Source organism: Syngnathus floridae, chromosome 17 (genome assembly GCF_059516105.1).
Source record: "Syngnathus floridae isolate MCC-2025c chromosome 17, RoL_Sflo_1.0, whole genome shotgun sequence".
NCBI classification, from domain to species: domain Eukaryota; kingdom Metazoa; phylum Chordata; class Actinopteri; order Syngnathiformes; family Syngnathidae; genus Syngnathus; species Syngnathus floridae.
The window spans coordinates 11,798,961-11,822,247 of record NC_142429.1 but is presented as its reverse complement, the minus strand read 5'-3'; the positions used below and the strand labels follow the sequence as shown (position 1 = coordinate 11,822,247).

The 23,287-nt window shown below is 41.7% G+C and overlaps 1 protein-coding gene across 1 annotated transcript in view; it reads right to left on the bottom strand.

Moving 5' to 3' along the window:
• elfn2b (extracellular leucine-rich repeat and fibronectin type III domain containing 2b) overlaps positions 1-12,107 on the bottom strand; it is a 31,073-nt gene extending 18,966 nt beyond the window's left edge. The window contains exons 1-2 of the mRNA XM_088357835.1: positions 11,943-12,107; positions 6,857-7,034 (exon numbers count right to left, since the gene is read on the bottom strand). The gene's annotated coding sequence lies outside the window, so the exon portion shown is untranslated. The remainder of the gene's footprint in view (positions 1-6,856; positions 7,035-11,942) is intronic.
• Between the last annotated feature and the right edge of the window lie 11,180 nt (positions 12,108-23,287).

The window sequence follows — 23,287 nt, the reverse complement described above, 5'->3', positions numbered from 1 at the left end:
ACACACGCGCAAGCTCTCCGTCTCCCTCAGTGCTCTCCAGTTTTCTCTCCATTTTTCCATCTCCTATTTGATTCCATCTGGCCTAATGCCTTTCAATGACTTCCAATCCTAAATCAGGCCAAATTGATGGGTTCACCTGGCCGTCTTTGAGTCACTTTATCTCCTTCTCTTCATTGCGGGTGCTCCTCTCTAATCCAGCACCCATTTATCTTCCACGCGAAAGCTCTCACAGTCTGATGTAAGAAGCCTAACATCATGTGTGATTGAAGAATGGAAGATGTTGTTGCCCACACACACACACGCGCACACTGTTGGTTGTGACAATTTAGCAACTAGAGTGAAAATATTGACTGCTAATTGACTTTTTTTCTTTTTCTTTGAAGAGCTATTTTGCTAATCAGTCAGTTCTATCTAGACTCAACACATTTCATTTGGGGGTTTTCTTTTAAATTCACATTTCTAGACCTACCGACGCATCACCCGATGGTCAGACAAAGAGAATATATCCAAGGGAGAGGATATATATACTCAGGAGAAAATGTGCATTCCTCAGTGATTATTTCAGAATGAAATGTCATGTCGCGCACACGACGAGCAGCTGAAAAGAAAAATGGAGAAAACAGATGGAAAGCCGACGAAGACACGGAGCCGTCACAGTGATAAGACGAAATACCCAGAAGTGCTTGGTGGCCAAAAAAGACAAACAAGGAAAAAAGTTAGGAAAGAATGCTGACAATATGGACAACACACCAACACAAAGAAAGGAATTTGAATCCAACAAAACAATATAACGCTTGATCTTATCTGCGTGGGCAGATGCCATTTTTTCATTTCTTGGATGATACATGCAGGGAGCCTCGTGAGCATATGGACCGCCATTGCAAAACAATATCTAATTTAGAACAACAATAGAAACGTAGCGCTGGCAAAGCAAGCCATAATGATGGCTGCCGTTTTGGCGCTTACAATAAGCCTCGTGTACCTTGCTTGCGTGGCAATAAATAGACGGGAATTCACCCAAGACTCAACGTGTTTATTATTTCATATATGGCCTGTGCTATGTTACTTACACTACAACGATAGGAATTTGTGGGGGGAAAAAAAAAGCTTTGTTACTGAGAAAAGACATAGAGACCCAATTAAAATGGGTCATCTGCGATGAAGAGCGCAATCATTTTATAACCAAACACAAATACAAGCTATTTAAAAAGAAGCAAGATGAGCACAGTGACCTGATGAAATCTAAGCTGTAGTACAGAGAAGAAGTCGTAAACTTAATGGAAGATGCTTGTCAGTGCTCCGTCTAATGTGCACGACGAGTCCACGGCCCGAGTCTGAACACGAGCTTGTACCATCAAATATGGACGAGGAGCATAGCATGTATGCGGCTCATATGATTTACGTATTCATACTTGTGAATTTTTGACATCGTGTCGGACTTCCACATAGCCACATTCTGCCCTAAGCAAGTATGAGAGATTTCCCACATGCAACTTTTTCAACCAAACATATCTCGACCAATTTAAGCCAGAAATTATATTGGTAATTACAGTATGCAATTTTTTTTAACAATATTGTAGCCACTAAGAAAGTGTATTTATTGTTTTCGTTCATTCTTGTACTGACCGCTCAATATACTGTCTAACACCTATAGTGCAAGAATGCAATCCAATTTCTGGGGCTTTGTCATCATCGTCACTATTAGTGGTAATGTTGTTTACAGTTATTCGGTTGCATGGACATTTTTTCCTCTTTATATGTACTCACTTGAGTAGTATGGCCCTTTAAGGTCCAAATGGGTTTGGGTGAAGCTGCAAGAAAGGCTTTGTATAATACAATTTGCATTTTAAGTGTCACACTAATATAGTCAGCAAAGAAGGTCTGGCAATGGATGTTGACTATGGTATGCAGATTTTTCTTTTCATATTCACTAGCAGTGACATTCAGTCAGAAATGTTTTTAGATCCAATAACAGACCGCCTGACTATTTAGTTTGATTTCCAAAGTGACATTGGTGTAGATTTCCTGATTCCTTTGGGGGTTCTTTCACCAACAATAAGTTCTGTATTATTATTTTTGTCAAATTATTATTAATACTAACTGCTAGCTAGAGTACGCTTGCCATCATGATTAGCAGATCCTAGAATCCCACCTGCTAACAGTTTTTCCTCTAAACAGCACAATAAAGGAAAAGCTAGTAATCAACCACGATGGCGCAAATAACGAGAGTTATTCAGGACTGCAAATTGGGCTTCATTTACGATACGGTGCAGCGAGGTGTCCTAACTACCTCATTCAGCCACTTGCACACGCATTCCGTCACGCGGTGATGGTGGAAGCTTCCAAACAAGGTGACAAACAGCTCATCAGGAGCAATTACGAGCTCTCTGCTTCCTGACCCGAGCAGCCTGCGGAGTAGCCATGGCACTATCACTCACCGCTGACACGGCACAATAGAGTGGAATACAATAACACAAACAGTCCTGTTTTGTTCTCGCATGTTTCGGGTAGAAAAGAGAAAATACATACATTTTTTCTTAGGAAATATTTCACTTAAAAAAATAATTTGGGGATTTTGGAGTGGGACTGGAACGGTTTAAATGCATCTCCGTTCATTTCAATACGAAACAATGATTTGGGTTTCCCCATCCAATTATTAAACTCGTATCTGGAGGCACCACTGTGATATCTTTGGAGCAAGCCTTGCCTCATATTCGAGGTTACCTAGATAATTTAACCCTGCCGTGATTTTTTTTTGGTCCAAAATAGCACAAGGCTAGGTCTCAAACGAGGAACAAGTCCTCATTTAGTGCTCCACTTACTATGGGTGTGTGGGTGTGCTAGAAAATACTGCAAACCCAATTTTTGTTCTCACGCCGATGCTCAGAAGAGTGACAAAGAGTTCCACAGTGGCGAAAAGGCGAGAGGGAAGGCAATGAGAGCTCATCATGTTCTTGTCAGTAAAATGTGCAAAGTCGAAAGCGACTCGCTTGTTTGTCTACTGAAGAGCTGTAATCTTTCATCGGGAACATACTCAATAGACCCAGGGAAGTTATTTTGAGATTAAACGAGCCGCAGTTTATTTTGTTGCAGAGTTCTTGATGTCTGACAGTGAATTCTTGTTTATCTGTAGAGTCCTTCATTAACAGCGGAAAATAGAACGTTAGTTAAGTCAGCGCAGGTGTAATGCAGCGGAAATAATAACGAAAAAACAAAATCAAACCATGGCTAAAATCTTATTACAATGAAAATGAATGTGTACAAATAAACAAAGAGCTTCAGCGATCCAGCCCGGACAAGCACGGGCAAGCATTCATGCTCGAACAAACATCCTCTTCAATTCAATTTCAAATAATCACTGAATAAATGAAAGCACAGCTTGCCAACGACTGTACTTTGCGCAGCGTGCGAGCTTGTGGAGAAATCACACAAGGGGAACGTGCTGTGATGATAAACGACAAAGCAGATCTGCTCTCCCTCCGCTAGTCTAAATTGACTAAGTGATTATGTAAATCACCGGTAGTCAATCAGGTAAAAAGGGATGAGTTCTTTGAAACACAATGGCACCTCATATGAATGACTAAGTTGACTGGAGTCAGTGATGTGCTGCTTTTACAGAGACAAAACAAATGAAGAGGCATCTGAGATAACAGAACGGGGATACGGAGAAGACTAACGCAAGAGCTCCAAGGATATGCTGCTATTGTTTTCTGCCAGTGTATTGTCCATCTATTAGTTTGCGTCTTTGTTTGTTTGTCAGTTGATCAATGTCATTGATTCTTTTTCCTGTTGTTCTACTGGTATGATTATTTTAAAGAAGAAGTCAACCCTAATTTTTTTTCCAATAAAATCTTGTACGTGCCCTCATTAGTCTAAACGTAGCATTCTGATTAATATTGAATTTGCGGAACATGAATTAAGACGCAAAATCCCCCCCCCTGGGTACATCTATCTCAGGGGGTGGCCATTTTGCCACTTACTGTTGACCGAAGATGACATCACAGTTGCCAAGTCAATCACATCACAATGTATTTTCACAAAGAAAATTGGGCTGTTGCCTTCAAGACTAGTGGCAATTGAAGCGACCGAAGCTCGCCGCTATACTAATCCGCAAGCAGCTCTCGGGCCGTATAAAAAGGTTACAGTCCTTTCACCCAAAACGTGACTGGCAAATGAGAAATATGAAGCGATAAAATCGACTCTGAGACTCGTCGGGATGTTGTGAGTGAGAGAACCTCAAGGTATGAGTCAAACAGAAGCTAGAAGTACAGTGTGTTTGTACAGGAGATCCCACCGCTAGCTTTAGTTATCATGAATAACGGAAAAGTTCTCTGAATGCTATATAGGGGATGTGACAAGCCGTCACGCACAGTAGGTCTGTGATACGTCGCTTTCCAAGCTCCCCCACTTCTCCTCTTGCTTGAGAATCGTGAACAACGATCATAGCGCGCATCAAATATACATCAGATACACAACACACACTGTCGCTATACAATATTCAAACCAAAACGAAGGCAAGTCAACCAAGTCTCCAAAGACCGCTGAGGATGTGGAAAATTCCCACGGGTACAAAGTCTGTATGTCTTTTCCTATTCTTTGTGAAGTGTTTGGCAGAGGCTGGCGGATTGGCTTTTTGAAGCATACTGATCTGATTACAACACTGGGTCAGCTTACGTAACACGTAGGATTGGCTGCATATGGGCCACGTCGCTCTCTTGGTTTGCAGGTCACGTGCGGAAAAAAATCATTTCAAAAACCTGAATTCCCCTCACTGTTCAGCTTCATCACTTTTTAGACCTTCCAACAATTTTTACCGCTTTTTATTTCCGCCTCAGAGGTCATTTTCAGTTCTAATCTACAAAAATGTGTATTAACCTTTGGTGTAAATGCAGTTAATTTTCTGCTTAGTCAAACCGATGGAGAGCTGTCCTCTAAACCTCTAAATTTAAAAACAAATATGAACATTAGAGTCAACAACAAGAGTCTGATTGTACTTTGACATGGACAAAAAAATGGAATTTAAACCTTTTAATATTGGCAAAAAAATAAAAATAAGAGTCCTATCTAATAAATGATCCCGTAATGGCCTCAAAAATGCTTGCATTGGCTGTGACTGGCTTTAGGAGGCAGTCGAAGGCATGGCTCACAATTAAAGAGGGATTTACAAGAGAACTGGCTTAATGGGCGTGTTCGTACAGTTGCACAGCTTTTTGAGCTTTCTCAGTCCCTTGCAGAAAGTGCCAATTTGCAGTCTGTGCCCGTTCTCTTCTTGCGTGCGAGTTGGCCGAGGAATCGATGATCAGGAATCGAATAGGGGTATTAGAATAAAAGTCGCAAAATTGAGTTATTATGAACAAACGCAGCTTGGTGACGTTTTTCATATTTTTAGCCAGTAAAAGGGACTCCATGTTCCCTAATTATCGGTAAAAGTACATTTATGTCATTTGAAGCAATTTCTCCCTTTTTTAGGGAGTGACTAAGTCTGCCCCCTAACTGTCGGCCCTCCCTTAGCACGACAGGTCCCTGGTGACTTATTACTCACCACAATGTGTTCTTTGCAATCTTTTTATGATTAAAATGTTGTTTTCCAGAAGCTCAACCATAAATGTGAGCAAGGTACAAATGCATTTTGTATTTAAACAATGCTGCCAATAATTTATCCCTGAATGGCAGGCTAAGGTTTTCTTTTCTCATTAGGTCCATCAATAATGATCCTCTGGAATGGCCTTGAACTGGTAATTGTTTCTCTTCCGCTGAAGCAAAATAATGTTGATGCACTTATTAGTATGCATAGTGTGATTTGAGTCTCTTATTGCTGCAATAAGCATCTAAATTCATTCATATATGAGGCACAAAGTACAACTTCCAGATGCCATCGTTGGGGTTTTTTTTGGGTAGTTTTGATTTATTTTCCTGGCAGACTTGAACAGATGTGGCGTTAAAAAAAAAAAAAAATCAAAAAGTTCACTTCAAACCTATTTTGCTTGACTGCACAATTAGGCCAAACATTTTTGCTAGCCTGCCTACTTCTATTTCTTCTCACATTTTAAGTCATCTATACCTTTTTGAAAATCAATTTGGGACAAATGTGGCAAAACAAAGATAATTATGGGAACAAAACAAAAAAAATGCAAAAAAATGGTTTGCACTGGTAGTGCAAGCGAGGACAGAGTCATGCCAGCGGAGGAGGCCGTGAGAGTATGCTGCAATGGATGCGCATAACCCGGGGTGGGAGGGGAGGGGAGGGGAGGGGAGGGGGGTGTTTGCTTGAAACCTAATCTGACATTTGAGAATAGGGATCATCATTTCTCTGCTGGACAAAAAAAATAATAAACAGGTGAAACAAAGACTGCAATGATCCCGAGCGAGCCTCTGTAAATAAACTCACTCCTTTAACTTTTTTTCCCCAACACAAGTAGGCGGAATGCAAACAGAGACGACGTAATTACAAGAATTATTTCTTTGACTTTATCACGGCCTGACACGTATAGCACACTTGTACATGGCATCCCCCCCCCCGAGATCTAATAGCAGTGGTGAGCACGATGCTGTCAGCACAAATGATAGCCGTGCCGGAGTAATAAGTGCAATAAAGCAGTGAACAAGTTATAATCTACGCTCGCCAAGACACTAACTAATGCTTTCGTCCCTGCCGGTGACAATCTTTGTCTGTTGAAAGAAAGTGATACATGTCTACTTTTATATAATAATAAAAAAAAAACAAATCTGTGCTCTGCCTTAAAACAATTTATGTTTGCAGTCAATTAAGAAGAAAGTATGTTTTGGTGAATAAAACTGCATGGTGATTGGATATGTCCTTGTTGAATATCAAGCGAAGCCCAAAAACATTTCCTACCTGTTGCCCGCTCTGTCGTCAGTCGGCACAATTGCGTTGCGCCCTCTCACTTAGCTTTGATGCTGCGTATCCGTCATGAAAGAGTGAGGAGAGGATTTTCCAAAAGACTTGAGAGAGAAGTTTGCTTCCTTGTCTAAGACTCACTTCTGCCAAACCAAGCTTCCATCACAGGTTGGTACTAGAAATGAAAATAGGAGGTTAGGTATGAGTACATCAAATATTCTGTATTTTGTGAGAAGAAAAAAAATGGCTACTCGTATTTATTTATTTATTTATTTATTTATTCATTCGCATCCAGCATGCATAATAAAAAATATAATTGATACTGTAAAGGTTAATTTCTTGGCTCATGTGAGATGTGACAATTCAATCCAATTATACACGCCCGTCCGTCCGTCCGTCCGTCCGTCCTTTAGTTTTCCCTCAAAGTGCCAAATCGATTTCAGCGTTGTGCCCCACTTAAATGTTACCGGGACGCAATAACTCCTGACTCGGGCCACATCAGAAGGCGAAGAGGTAAAGCGATGCCCTCATTTAAGTGGTGTTATGGACACTGTGCATTGCAGAGGACACCTGTCACCACACACCTCAAGCATGCGGCCCATTTATGAATAATTGGTGCAAATTGCTGTCAGGGAAAGCTGACGTGCAGCCGCATTCCCCCTCTGCCTCTCCTCATATGTATGTGTGTCTCCATCCTCTCCCACCCTGCAGCATTTCCACCACCCCAACTCACACTCACACTCACACACAGACATAAAAATCAGTTAGAGAACAAACTGTGACATCCTATTATGAGCAATAATACCAGACTGATCCTTTTGCAAGTTAAATGGGCGGAGAAGAAGCAGTGCTGCATGCTCAGTACGGCTTTGCAAGCACATACAGTCAAGCGGCGAGGAGGCTTGAGAAGTAATTGTCTCCTCGAGCACTAAAACAAAGTGTCTTGGACGCATGCGGGCTTCAAAGTTGACGATTGAGACACGTTCAAAGTGTCTCCCCGGTGGGCCGTCACCGACTGAGTAATGTCAAGTTATGCTCGAGAGTTTTTTTCGCTCATATTTTGGGTTCAGGTATGCGGAAGAATTCATGTGCGAGATTTGATATGCAAACGCTTCCCCTGGTGAACGCGTGGACAATTTGTATTTGACGACTGGCAACGTAATGATCTCCGCTGGGGAAAAAAAAAAAGAAAATCACCTGATGGTATATTCAATGTTTGGAGAGGTGTGGGCTTAATGGCTTGGAAGTAGAAAACCACACAAAGGTCTTGCCGGATCATTACAGCTTGTTTTGGAAACACATAAGTGTCAATTTATAGTTGTTTCTCATTTAGAACACAACCCGAAAAAATAAACAGCACATTATAAAAGGCTGAATTGGAAAATAGCGTGACACTTTAGTCACATAGCTATTTAGAATTTGAAATGTTGGCTACCTGAGAAGCAATTTGGCTTTCGATTGAAGCACAAATGTGAAGTGGTTGAAGCAGCACGTTAGGTCAAGCTGAATTTTGAGTTCCCAACTTGCACGGATCGTCCCAATTTTGTTCCAAAAATCACCACATGTGGGTTATATGAAGCTTTTATTGCTAGACTATAATGTCCAATCATGTCCAAACAATACCCGACAGTTTTATTTCACAAAAAAACACCCCGATGCTTTATATGTCGAGAAACGGCCACAGCTCGTTGAATCGTATCGCAAATGTTGAGAGATATTTAAAAAAAAAAAAAATTACCATCGGATGTGGTATTCCTGTGTGTTTTAATTTGACCGTAAAAGACAGTCCTTGGGCGAAGCACATAAAAAGTGAAAGGCACTCTGACCCACCAAAATGGCTTCTCGGAAGGCCGTGAGCCTTTTTGTTCTCATTGTCAGGCTTTACGAGGCGACACCTGCGTTGCTCTTCACGATGAGCGCATCCTTTGTGTACATCATGGCTGCATTAACATGAGCAGCTGTCGAAACAATCAGATGGATTGCAAGCAGATCAGTCAAAGTATTTGCGTATTTAGGGGTCTTAACTAGAATCTAAAGCAAGCCTTCACAAAACTTCTTTTTTTTTTACTAACCCTGCAAAAAAATAAACAATCTGGTTACAATGTGACTTCCACCTTAGTGCAGGCAATACATTTAAAAGAATGGAGTGTTCTTTTTGACATATTGTGACTTATGGCAAACGTATTATTTTGTTCAAGTCAGTGAATGCTATGAAAAACACAAAATGACTTTTAAATGAAGTAGTGGCACAAGCGTTTCGTATCATAGATCAACCGGAACCAGGCAAACTTTGCTCTGGACTTTGTGCATGTTAATGACAAAAAGATTGCACGCCAGCTCCAGCTACAAGCAAAGAGCACTCAACCAATGCCCCTCAGTCAAGAAAGAAAAATAAATCTCAAATGGGCCACAGAGTGACTGATTAAATATGCAACATGCTAAAACAAAAATGACATGCAGTCCAGAAATGGAAATAGGCAAAAGCTTCTTCGTATGCTAAACAAGGCATCATCATTTTCTCATGTAAGTATCTCTTATGTTTCAATAAAAGTGCATTTGTTACCCCCCCCCCCTTTTGAATTGTGCTTTTCAAGGCCTTTTATCATCAATCCACAAACTAATGTCCATACTTGAACACAGTTATAGTTCTTGTGAATGGATGTCATTTGTAACGGCTCCAACTAAAAAGAAAATTAACATCTCGTTTCAAATCGATTCAGAGAGCAGGCCCAATTTCATTGATCGAAGCGTTATTTGCTGTTGCCTGTCATTATTTGCTGAGATCTTTTTTGGTGTTGTGTAGACATTGCCAACTTAGCTGCATTACAAATTCTGCTTTCGCAAAGACGACACTGTTCTGTTTGAGGATATTCAATTCGATTTCATTGGATCTCATTAAATGTTCTAATCTGATACTTGAGTGCTTTCTTGTAATTACCTTATGATGATGTGCCATATTCAAGTTTTTAATTTGAGGCTTTGGGGGGGTGACAGATACATCTGGAGCGTGAGAAAATCTTGACCCCTCCATCTGCATCTTAGCATAAGAGCATCTCTGTAATTAGCCTGACACAATGGCAGCATATTTGAGATATGCACATTGGATGGGATTGCATCCCGTGGCGAGCGGGCGGACAGGCGATCTAAGATATAATTGTTCGGGAAAAGGTTTTGTATTGCAAATGAACAGGAGATATTTGAAGAATATCATATTTGATCACATATTTTCATTTACACTCTCATATTGAAAGTGTTTGCCCATTTATGTCTGATGATATTAGTCTACCACTGTAGGCAAGGGTAACTTTTAGAATATATTGCACACCATATTATTGAATGTTACAATAAGATCAGTTTGATCAGAATGAGTCAATGTGTCTTCATTTAAGGGGTAGTCAACAAAATGATTGGAATCTTAATTAAGAAGCATATTTACATGATATGATTGAATGTCTTATTTATCGAATATATTGTCTCTCTATATGTGTTGCTGCACCATTTGTGTTCAAATACATTGCTGCCACATAGATGTTTTTCTAAACACATCCATGACAGTTTGAATTATGTGTCAGCAGACTTTAAGGAAATGTTATTTGGGTTCTTTTTAAATACACAATGTGTAATTCTCTTACATTAATAATTCTCTTACATTAGTAATTCTCTTACATTAGTAATGCTCTGACAGTAAACTTTAACTGGAAGTGGCATTAAACAGCTTGAAGCTTTTTACAAGAAGATTTTTTTCCCACTATGCCAAATTGCTTTTTGTTGTGAAATAAGCTTATGTGAAAAATTTCCAAATGATAGCTCGTAACTCAAAAACCTCATAAAGCAGCTCAGTTGTATCGCAAAGTAATACTGCACTTTGGTGCAGCAAAAGTCGTTTATTCCAATTGCTCAACAAGTCACTCATGGAAAGCCAAACCATGAAAAATTTAAAAACACCCTGTGGGAGGAAAAGAACTTGAAGTGACAAAGAAGGCACGTCTTTGAGTGTGAAGCAAGCAAGCAAGCAAGCAGGTGAGATCTTGGCAGGTGTGCCCATTGAGCTGAGAGGGGAGGGTGCCCACATCTGCTAAATGTATTCGTTAGATAACAACGCTTAAGGCTGAAGCCAGTCTGAAGAAGTCATTATTGCGCCGAGTGAGATTTTTGGGCCTCAGAGGCGGCCGGGATTGGTCAACTTCCTGTCTGACAGGAAACATTAGACAGCGCGGGAGACTGAAATGAGCTTCTAATGAATGGCATCCATCTCAATCACCTTCCCATCTGTCTTTCTATCTCCGTGCAACCAGGCGCACGTATGCGCTGGGCAAAGCGTGTGCCGGCGAGGCTCATAACAAGAGATAAGTGATAGAAATAATTAGGAAGAACAACATTCAAATACGGCGTGGCATTCCAAATGGACACAGCGCCGGTCTGTGACATTGCAGTTGTTCTAATTTACAATCGTAAACCTTTCATAGCAGGACAGGGACTGTTTTAATTTGCCTTTTATCATTCTTAGGTGCCATACAGAAAAGGAAAAAAAAAAAATACAGACCTTCCAGCTAGCTTGTATTTTCTATTTCATGTATCATCTTTCATTTCTTTCTTGCCCACAAACGATTGAACAAATCCACGTCTACGTAGGGCCACCTCCGGGCAAGCAGGTGAATCGGACACAAAAGACATCGGCAACAGCACCTGAGTGTGCTCTCTTGCTTTTGTGCATTCATGTGTGAGTTTCTTCTCAAATTAATCTGATGAATCACCAGTCTGACCTACAAGGGAAAGCTCACAGCGAGCATCATATAAACAACAAACTCGGCCGCATGCCTTTGCAATGCATGCAGGGAAATACCTGCTTCATAATGAGGACACAAGCAGAGGCCAGCAGTAGTTCTCATAAAAATATGCAAACACGCAATCATGCTCTAGTCCTCTCCATGCCTCAATGTTCCCTCGGGCCTCAATTAGCTTATTTTACCTCCAGAAAGGTCTTCTTTTTTTTTTTTTTACATCACAAAAACAGCTGACAAAAAATGGCCACCACATTTTCAACACTTGTGCCTTAACAAACAATTTGCAAACAATTATTTACCTGTGAGATCCAAGTGTCCACCAGTGGAACTACTTTTTGGATGTAGATATGGTCCTTTTTTTTTTTTTGACAAGAGGGACTGTACCAAAATGAAATATGACTAAATAATCTGAGCTCCACTCAATGACACTCAAGAAATCAGCAGGCATCATTTCCTGTTTCTGACAAGTAGCCTCCTCCATCTGCCTTACAGGAGGCCCCGCCCACTTACAAACTGCAAGGGGGGGGAATCATTCACTAAAACAGACCACAACACAAAATGTTCCCCCTGGCATCATGCTAACACACTTCATATAAATTAAAAAAAATCTTACATCTTCAAGAGTATCCATTTAATCTTCATTGAGATGCAAGGCAGTGGGCTGCAGCACATGAGAGGTGACGTGACTTGATCAAATGTCAGTTGACGTTTGTAATGTGTAATTTTTCCCTCCGAGGAACCCGTCTGTCCACTCGCAATCTGGAAATTCACTTTGCAATCATATGATGCGCTCAGGCACGTGCCTGCCTGCCTGCCTGCCTGCCCCACAATGCATTTCAATGGTGGACGAGCCTTGCTTATCTCTATTAACTTTCCCCTCTGGTTAGCTTTAAGTGACGGATCGCATTCATCTTGGAACTATGGCAAAGCACTCGTGAGGACTGAAGGACAAAAAGGATGAGCAAAAAATATTTCTCCGAACTGAACAAGGGTTTCCACGAAACCACTCAAGAAACCGGTTTGATGAAAGCAAGTATTACGTGTGAATGGATAATAAGAGACAATTAAAATTAAAAATAGCATCTTTTTAGATTCAAACTTGGATCATTCCATTATCCCACTGGAAGAAAATCCTTTTCACAATATTGGACACGTTACACAATTTCAACTTGTAAATCCAGTGCAATTTATTGTGCTAAGGCTTTCATTCTTCCTTCACAATAAAGTGAAACACAAGATGAGTCTGCTCATCTTTTTTTCAAGGCAGCCATTCAATTTCTGAAGGCTGTGTCTCACATTAAAATGCAAGCAGATGCTTCGGCAGGACACATCCTCACTAAACTGTGCCAAGACAAACACACCCGCGCACACACATATACAGAATATGTGTTTAAGTGCAGATGCGTAGCTAAAATATTTATAACCTGATTTTAGCGATGGATATGGAGAGGGAACGGACATGGAGAATGAGTGGACATGACAAGTGTGTTTCTGTGTTTGAGCGAGTGCACGCGTGATGTTTCGCTCATTGCTATCCGCAAATGAGTGAAAGTGCAGAATGTTAACAACGGAGAGGGAAATGATTGTGCAGCACAGATGCCATATGAATCTAGGCCAGTAGACAAAAAACAAGGCTTTATTCCAAAATCCACTCAGTACTAGTGTGTGTGTGCGTGCGTGCATGTGTGTGTGGCAAAATACAAACAGTGTGTAGCATTGCAGGGAATGAAGCCTTTCCATATAGTATTTTCCTTCTTGTGTGTGTTTGCCCTTTCATCCTCATCACGGTTTTACAATTACAGAGCTGGCGGGATGCGCAACGCCCCCTCGTTTTGCTGCATGTTCACTCCTTCGCACTTATTCACACTCACATTTCCACGCGTTGAAAAATTTATCTGGTAATTGGGGTTGGTGGTGGTGGGGTGGGGGGGTCAGCTTTTTCAGGCAGCTGGCACAAAGGAGAGATGGTGGCAGATGGTCCTGACAGTTGAGTTTGCACACATACTGTAAATGGCAAGAGAACAAAGCCAGCGTTGAATTTGAAAACACAAGGATGACGTTCATACGTTATGACTCTCGCAGACTCAATATACCATTACCCGATCTATAAAAAGTTTTATTGGAGATCGAGACCATAATGTAACTGACACAAGCGAGATAGTGAAGATGTAAAAGAAGATTGTAAAAGAAGTTTTATTCAATATTTTCCACCCCAAAAAAATGATAATCTGAAAATGAAATAGCACTTAGACAAACGGAGGTTATGGATTGCCATGAAAAAAAAGCTGGAGTGTGCCATCATTTTAAAGTGGTTAGGGCAGAAATACTGACTTGGCTCAGGTTAAATACAATTTGTTTGGGTTTTTTACAATTAACAGCATTTACACAACTAAATAATTTTTCAGAACACAACAAAATGATGACAGGCTGCGATGAAAACAAGAACACCAACCTGTTTTGTTTTGCTGTGAAAAATTCTAATGTCTAAATTTGACCGCCCTCAGTGAAGTGTTGTTAAGAACTCTGCTCAATCTGAATAATTAAATACAGTATGTCAAATGAGGCTTCAAAATCAAGACAAATGAAGCTGCTCTCTCAAACGCAGTGGGCGTGTCCCCAAAATGTGCCTTAACAACGCCCGCTCATCTCTCAACTGTCAATCAAATACCTTTACAGTCATGAAAAATGGACACTGCGACATCGACTTTCTTATCTTTAATTGGCCCCAGCGGAGCTTTTTCTCACCATGACAACGAGGCGCTCTAACGTGCCGCTTCACGCCGGCTGGTTAAGTCAGAACTAAAGTACAAAAGATAGTGTAGGCGTCCGCATACCGACACACACACACACACACACATTCCCAGACTCTATCACCCACGTCCACATTGCTACTGCGAGTCGCCAAAGAAGCAACACCTTCCATCAAGCAGACACAGATAAGCAAGCTCTGATAGCAGCTTGTCGCCATCCAACATGGGGTCATGACTCAGCACTTTGTCACGAGGCTCGCACATCCAACTGCTGTGTTGCTACTATCAACATGTAAGAAAGGAAATCAGGTGTCATTATGTGATATATTGCTGGGAGGGTTTTCCCACACGTAACAGTATCAAGCTTTTTTTTTTTTTTTTTTTTTTTTTTTTTTTTATGAAGTGAATGTCTACGCCAGCAGCAGGTATAAATGAAGCCAATTGACCGCCCATTAAGTCGGAGCTCTCAGACTGGATTTACAGAGCATCTGTTGAGCCTCTAGAGCTCGCTCAACCCAAGCATGCTGGTTTTTGGGGGGGGTTTTCTGCACTGGTTTATAGAAATAAACTTTTCCATACTGGTTTTCCAAAGCAATTTGAGCCTGATATGCGAATAAATGGTGCACTGCATTGCTAGGTGAAGAGAGCAGGTCTGAAACATCTGCTGGCATTCAAGAGGCCCCGCTTAGGTCACGCTCAATTCTCTGCATTCATATGTCACCTCAAACAGTCTTTACTGTGCCGCTTAATTCCCCCATCCACGTAATAATGCCACCATATGTTGCCACGGGAGAAATGTTAACGACATTCACCTTTTGCTGGATGATATTTCAAGAGAACCACAGGGGAACTGAGAATTTAACTTGCAATCTTTCAAATCGGAGACAACTGCTGGTATTTCCCGGCCGGGCAGCCGGCCGGCTCTCTTTGTTTCAGTCGGCATTACCGCTGCCGGCCGGCCAGCCAGCCAGCCAGCCAGCCAGCCAGCTTCTCTGCAACCATGGCGGCAAATAAGCACATTGACAAAGAGAGTTTGCCAGGCTCCACGATGGCTTTTCGCTCATCCCTGCAGCGAAGCAAATAAACTAGCACGCCGTCCTGCCGTGACAAGTTGTTGCTGTCTTCTCTTGGAAAAGCTCATCAGCGAATCATTGTCAGCCACCACTCGCCGTCTCTGGCCTGAAGGGGATCTCCCCGCAAGCTCCTGGCATTGAGGGAGCGACTCCGAGTTGTGAAACACGATGGCCGTATTGATTGCGCTGCAACAGCTGGTAGGCTGAAAGTGAACGCGGCGCGCTACGGCTGAGGATGACATGTGGAGGTGTGAGTTAGTGTGAGAATGTCTCCTAAGGGTTATCGTTCTTAGGATCTTTGCATAATCCCTCCTGCTGGATGTACAAATTGTTACGGTGCCTTGGCGGAGGTGGGCCGGGTGATCCTGTTGAAGAAGAACTGTAAAGATGGTGTAACATCAAATTATATAATGCACACGGAGCCTCGTTGGGTGGACTGAGACCTATTTGCATCTGACTTTCCACTCCAGTCTGGCTGCTAGCCAATAGCAGGGCACATGTGGTATGCAAATAACCGTGCACGTCTGTGTATGGATAATTGAGAGTCTTCAATGAAGCAAACATGAATGCCTTTGCAATGTGGGAGGAAGACAGCATTGTCATCTAGTAATTGATGAACTGCGCTAGGTCATGCTGATAGGATTTTGTTATTATTGTTATTTGTTATTATAGTTTAGTTTAATTAGACTTGCATTGACCATGACTTGGTTAATTCTGAGCACAGCTACAGTCAAGGGTGTGCACACTTATGCAACCACTTGATGTCACTTTATTTTTACATCTCATTTTGAACAGATTAACAAAAAATCTGTCTATTTGCACAGGAAAATCACAAAACCTGGCATTTCAAAAAGGGGTGTGTAGACTTTGTATACCACTATATGATTTTTTTTTTCTCCAATAGGAAGTAAGACAATAGTGTGTTCCAGCAGATAATGGTAAGGCTTTTTTTTTTTTTTACCTGCCTAATCACATTTTGTCTTGCACCCGCCAAATTTGCTCCATAATTTAATTGACCTGAGACGTCTGCGTGAATTAATTGGGTCACCAAAGCCCAAAGTGTCTTGGCCTTTTCTGAGTGTTGAGGTCGGCACGCTTTAACAGCACTAATGACTCTGGCTGTTAACCCTTCTTCACTGCGAAGGAACTCAATCAAGTGGAGCCAGCAATTCGTCAACTGTCAAATTAAGCCATTTGAACACTCTTCAATGGAATAGTATCCATTTAGAGATCTGATTTTGAAGGACACATATTTAGTAAGTCTTCACGCACTTCAAATGAAATGTCAATGGTTTTGGTGGGAAAAGAACATCTTTTTGTGTCATATTGGTACTGTAGTAACGATTTAGGTCGGAATGTGACATCTCTTGGATGGCCTCTTAAGCAATGTCTGCCATTTAGTGGTGAACGCTTTTATTGCAACTTAAAACTGCTCTGCTACATTTTGAAATCACTGTCCTCTATTTGTGTTCTTTCATTTGCACTATGTCAGCCACACTTCCATTTCGTCATCGATGTAGTCTCTTTTTTTTTTTTTGCACAAATCTTCTAAGCAAACAAAGAAAGGCAATGCAAACAATCCATCTTAGCTTTGACGCACGGACGTTGCGATGACTGCTTCCAGCCATCTGACACCAGCCTATGTCAAAAACCCATTTTCTTATTTATATGAGGCTCAGCAAACAGCAGGCTCGCATGGTCTTTGATTCCGCTCTCACTTTGTGAGTTTATTTTTCTGCCGCACAATATCCATCAACTCTCAGGAGCATGGATTTCTTGAATTATGACTAACATAGTTCAATACAGTTGTGATGAACTGGAGATTAGAGAGAAACAAGGCTGTGGCTTTCCAAGGTAGGTGGTCATTATTCAGGTCTCCCGGGCCTGCCTCTCTTACTGATTTCCTCTCCTTCCTCCCCCACCAAGTACGCCACTGATCTGTGATTGCAATTGATCGGGAACCCTTCATCATTCCTCCATATCGGAAAGGAGACAAATACCATCTGACAAATACATGCAGTTTTTTTTGTGGGGGGGTGGGGGCATTGCGGGAATGAAGTAACTCGGAGGACTGATGCGGGGACAGGGCAGCTGCACTCACGTAGGTCCTTAACCAAAGTGGGCGTGGCCGGTGATTGATCGCAAAGGTCTCAGGAGGGGGATCGCACTATTGACTGCAGTAAAAGCAAATTTACAACTCTCTATGAGAGTCCGTACCGAGTGACAGGCAGGGAAAAGTCAGATTGTATTCGAAGGACCGAGTACAAATTATTGATTACTGATCAGGGCAAATGCAACGTTGACATATTTTATATGACAGACAACTGAATCTTCCTTTTATAACTTATAATTTTTGTCCAATTCTGTCATGGTTTTTTTTTATAATTCCATAATTCCATTAAGCCACATCATCTGCTTTTTATTTCATTTTTAGCATGTTTTTAATTAAAATGTATTTTCTTGACTAGCTTTGACTTTCTCCTACCATCAAACGAGATGTAGAAAAGCCGAATTCCGGCTCCAATGCTTGCATCAAATCTCAGCAGACTGTGTCAGTGTACTTAATAGAAAGTCCATCTACCTGGGTTGCTGTGCAGCATGTTGAACTATAAATACATACTATTCTGTTGCTCCCCAACCCCCAAATGACTAATGTGATCAGAATGTGTTTGCTCTAATCCTATCAAGCATGCATGTGCATAATCAAGCATGCAATCTCCCCAACAAGAAGGAGGGAGGGGAGGGAGGGAGGCAGGGAGGAGGGGGGGGGGGGGGGGGCCACCAACGTGCTGGCTCAGCACTATGCGCTCGCTATCCATGGTCCTGAAGTGACTCGCTGCGCTTCATTCACACAGTGGACAACAATTACAAAGCTACCGAGAAGCTCGTTTAACTCTCAGCTATTGTTGGACCTGAGATTTTCTTGCTTGCCTGCCTGTGTAAAATGTGTGGGCGGCATTTGCGTGCTCCCGACCGACACTGTTGCTGCCACGGGCGGGAATTTCTCCTCCTTCCCTGGCTGACATGCACACGCTTACAAACAGACGCAGGAGTGCTCAAAGCGGCTGACACCCAAGCCCTCATTGCAGGTGAACTCTGCGTGTCCGTGTGTGTCCGTGTGTGTGTGTGTGTTTGTGTGCACACAAGTCATCACCACTCTTGAGCTTTTTTACCCTCAAACACACACACACACGCATCCTCACTCACAGCCAGTTTTATCCCCTGCGTGATTCCTCCCACGACTCTAAATCCCTCTTGCACATCTGTCCATGGCGCAGCCCGTCCAATCTTTCTTTCGCTGCAACCACTCCCCCACTTCATAAGACCCCCACCCCAAGCCCACTCCACCCCGCCCACCCCACCCCACCGCACCGCACCGCACCCCCTTGCCAGACTCATTCCTTTCCTCACTTTAAATCAATGCTCGCTTTAACCAAGCTGAAATGAGCTTGCGCTGCACAGCAACAACTACAGAGAAGAAGAAGAAGGAACAATCCCACATGGCTCAGTCACCACCGACACACTTCCGATGTTAGACGCTGAACCCCAAATCAGGTTGAAAAACAAACCAAATGCTGCGGGAAGGAAGCTCAAGCCAGCCGAGAGAGAAGAAGTCTCAAGTGCTGGTGCATGATCCTTCTCACAAGGATCAGCATTGCCAGGCTTGATATCATTTCAAAAAGGCACAGGGTGATCATATCAACATGGAATAGACTTGAGCACAGTACCTTTACTTGTTTCCGCCCCGAACTGTGCGTCCATTTGACTGAAGCTGAAAGAAAGACGGGACATTATTCGCTTTTTCTCATCCGCCGTAACGTCGCAGGCTCAGCAGCAGCAGCGGCAGCAGCAACGCTGGTATAGAGGATGATTCTGAGAGAGAGGGGGGGGAGAGAAAGGGAGAGAGAGAGAGAGAGAGAGAGAGAGAGAGCGTTGAATCGCGCTGGACGTCTGTCTCCCTCCCATACAAAGAGCAAAATGTCCTTCTTAGATATGAACATCTATATGTCTTAGGTGCACAATTGGCAATCTGCCTTTAAATAGATATGAAGGCTTCATTCCTGAAACAGTTGAGAAGGTTTCAAATAATCATTTGCACTGCATCATACAGAGAGCTGTGTCGCTTAATTGGGCTAATCTAAATAAACCTCTTTGGATGATGCAATGATGTTCAACACCACAGGTGTCAAACAAAAGGCCCAGGGGCCAGATCAGGCCCTTCCTCTTTTTTTGATGTCGCCTACCAAAGCAAATCATTCTAATCGACTTCATTTTAATTGCTAAAAATCTTTTGCTGTATGAATGGCAACAGGTGGTAATTTGTCTCTGTCATCGAGCGAAAGAACATTTCATGACACTGACTGCCGGTCAATGGCTGATTTAGCATCTATGACAACGTGGTTTCTTTTCAATTGCAACCTCCCTTTTAAGCAAACTTCGATGCACCACCTGATGATTTGTCACTAATGTGCCACGGTGCACTGTCAAAAAAAATCAATTTCAAATCATATACAGCAATATACTCACTTCCCATACTGATGAAAAGTGTGATCATACTCAATTAACACTCCCTCGTCCTCATTTCTCACTCACTCCATTCTCGCTCACTCGCTCGCAGCGGCAAGTGTGCACGCGCAAAGCCCAGCGTGCACGGCTCATTAACTCACCCTCACTCCATCTCCGTCTTTTTTTTCTCTCTCTCTTCCGCAGGAAGACTATTTGCTCCAGAGACTGATGCGGTACTGAAACCCTCATTAATATTTTCTCATTATCAGTGCTTCAAGTGTTAAGCAATAGCACAATGGCTCGTCTCGGCATGACGCTCGACAAAGCTGTTATCTTTTGCTGCTACCGGGAGGACGTGTGGTCATGTGTGATGAGCTACTAAATGGTTTCGCACACAATGGGCGTCTTTGTGCGTCTCTTAGAGCAGTGACATAATAGCTGTGATTTTATTTCTCGCCTCAAAGGTAATTTATTACCGCTGGCTTGAAAGTCCCACGTATTGATAAAAACATAAGAGAGGTATACACCATCCAAACTGCTTAAACAAAGCGCTTGTAACTTCTTGCAAAAATGAAAAATCATGCTCTAATCATCCCAGCTGCATTTGCTGCACGACTCTAAGTGCGTCATTGTAGTCTGGGAAGACTCTCACAAAATGGGAAAAAATAGAATTGGAAGCTCAGATGAGTCAAGCGGTAATGTTTCTCTTTAGTCATCCTCCATTTCCTCGCACATGTGTTCTTCTGGCATTATTTTTGATTATCACAGCACTCAACTCTGTGAGTATTAAAAAAAATAGCCCTGTTGTTAGAGAAAAGAAAAATGAGTGTCTTTAAGGCAACTGCAAAATGTCAGATTCAATACAAAGTTGTCAAAAGAATATATATAAATGCTGTCTTGTGTTATATCTTGTTCATCCAGCTGTCTACTTATAAATAATTCATCTGTGTGAAAAGGTACACTGATGCATCGGGGCAACCAATTAACTACAGCTCAGATATTGTCCTGCTGAGTTTGTTTTTCTCTGAAGCTTCAGTAAAGACAACCGCACTTGACTAAGAAATCTTATAAGACGAATCACAGTGTATCTATGAGTTATGGTACAGGTGACCTTTCACCTTTTCATTCATACATTGTCAACACTGACCTATAAGATGCCAGATTTGCAAGTTGCAAATCCTTGCCCGAGGCACTGTGATGAGAATTTGTTTAGGCTACATAGAACATTTTAAACACTGGCAGAGCTGGAGGGGGGGCAGCCGGGGCACTGCCCCCACCTAAAAATATGCTTGGACATTTTTTACACATTTTTTCTCATCCCCTTAGGTAACGTATAGTGAATTTTCATCAGTGTTATAATAAAAAATGTGGGGGTTTGTAGTAAAAAAAAAAATATATATATATATATATATATATATATATATATATATATATATATATATATATATATATATCTTTAGCCCAACCAAAGAAAAAAATCCTAACTTTGCAGATGCCTTAATGAGGGCACTACTGTAGATTCCTTTTTCCCTTTTTTCATTTCATCTTTAGTCAGCCATTTTCCCGGGAAGTTAATTTCTAATACATATTGAAAACAAATGACCAGGGCCTGTTAATGCCATTTAACTCAATAAAACATCCCGCAAAGCTCACAGCGCCCTATTACTTCCTCCCCATGCACCTTTCTTATGGAAACGTAAATTAGCAAACTCAGCTGGAGGCATGTTGACTTGTGACGGCAGGGTTGTTTACCGCATTTGAGCCGAGTGGTCTCACGACTCTTGTGCTGCGAGTGTGTTCCCATGGTTACCGAGTGTAGTATTGCAAAGAGAAGCAAAGAGATTGAGATGGGCGAATATACCCACACTGTGCTTATATCTCCTTCCCAGCTTACAATTCATGTCAAAGAATTTGTCTGCAAAGCTTACTATGGGGAGACTTTTCAAAATGTGTCTGGACAATACTCAAGTCACTCGAGTGCTTCGCCTGCTGCAGTCCAGTATGGATGAGAATACTGAAGTGTACTTTGACTTGACTAGGTGGAATTTGATGTAATGAAGCTCAATAAAGGGGATGCATTTCATAAAATGCCTTTACAAAGATCAATTCTCATTTCACACTGAGAGGTTTTGAATAGTCAATGTAAATATGTGGCTCCAAAATGAGTTAATTTCTCCACCACTGCAAACTACAACCACAAAAATGAACTTTATTAAATGGCTCTATGTTATATGGAGCTATAAACGGCATTATATAGGCAGCCTGGAATAACTGTGATGTAAATAAACTTCTTAGTATGCCTGCGGCCATTTCGTGTTCACATGCATGGACACACAACTTGGGCACAAATGGGACTTGGATCATCTCTCAGGTGGACACGACGACACTGAAGTCCAGCTGATGCTTGTGAATGTTATGCATCAGTAATCCTTATCATTTCTATCTTCAACGTTGCTCTCTGCACTCCTCCTTATTATTGAATTCATCCTGCTTGCGCCATTGCAGATGTAGTCCATTTTGCAATATGCAGTGGTCATAAATAAAGCTCATAAATGCACATCGTCATCCTTATCTTACACGTAGCCGATACCGCAGCGGGAAAAAAACGATACCTCGTCAGAGACCATGTTATAATTGAAAATCAATACCGATACGAGCTGAACTATTATGTCGTGTGATGGGAGCAATGTGTTAACTAGCAGACTTATGGTCTCGCTTTTAAGGGCAACTAAAAGGGAACATGTGACTCACAGACTGTTCATAAATCAAAACAAGTGCACTTTTTCAGCTCTTTTCTGACATCTAATGGTAATGTCTGCAAATGACATCAATGTTGCTGCTGGCTTTAGCTACTTTGTGAAGGGATTTGCTTTTAAAGCCAGCTTGCTTTTGCCTAAGACCCATTCTTAACACGCATCTGTAAGAATATTTTTTAAGCTTGCCAAATAAATGTGACTATGACTCAGAAGCTAGCAAGTGTGAATAAGTAGTCAAATGTATTTGTTTACACATTTGTACTCACAAATCTTTGGATATGATGCAACTTTTTACATGTGGACTTTTTATTTGACCTTCTTTCAAAGGCACAATAGGCCCCAAAAGCCCAACGTCCACATTACAATCTAAATATGAATAGGGGACAGTGGTGGCATATCGGAAGCAAGCTGTCACAGGACTCGGATCATGTTTAATGAAATGAAATTTAATCAAACTCAATCCTGAATGTAAATATTTGACAATGCATACATTTGTCAGTACTATATTCCCAATTATCTTTGATGATTTAATAATCCGTCATAATCTGTGATCGCTACC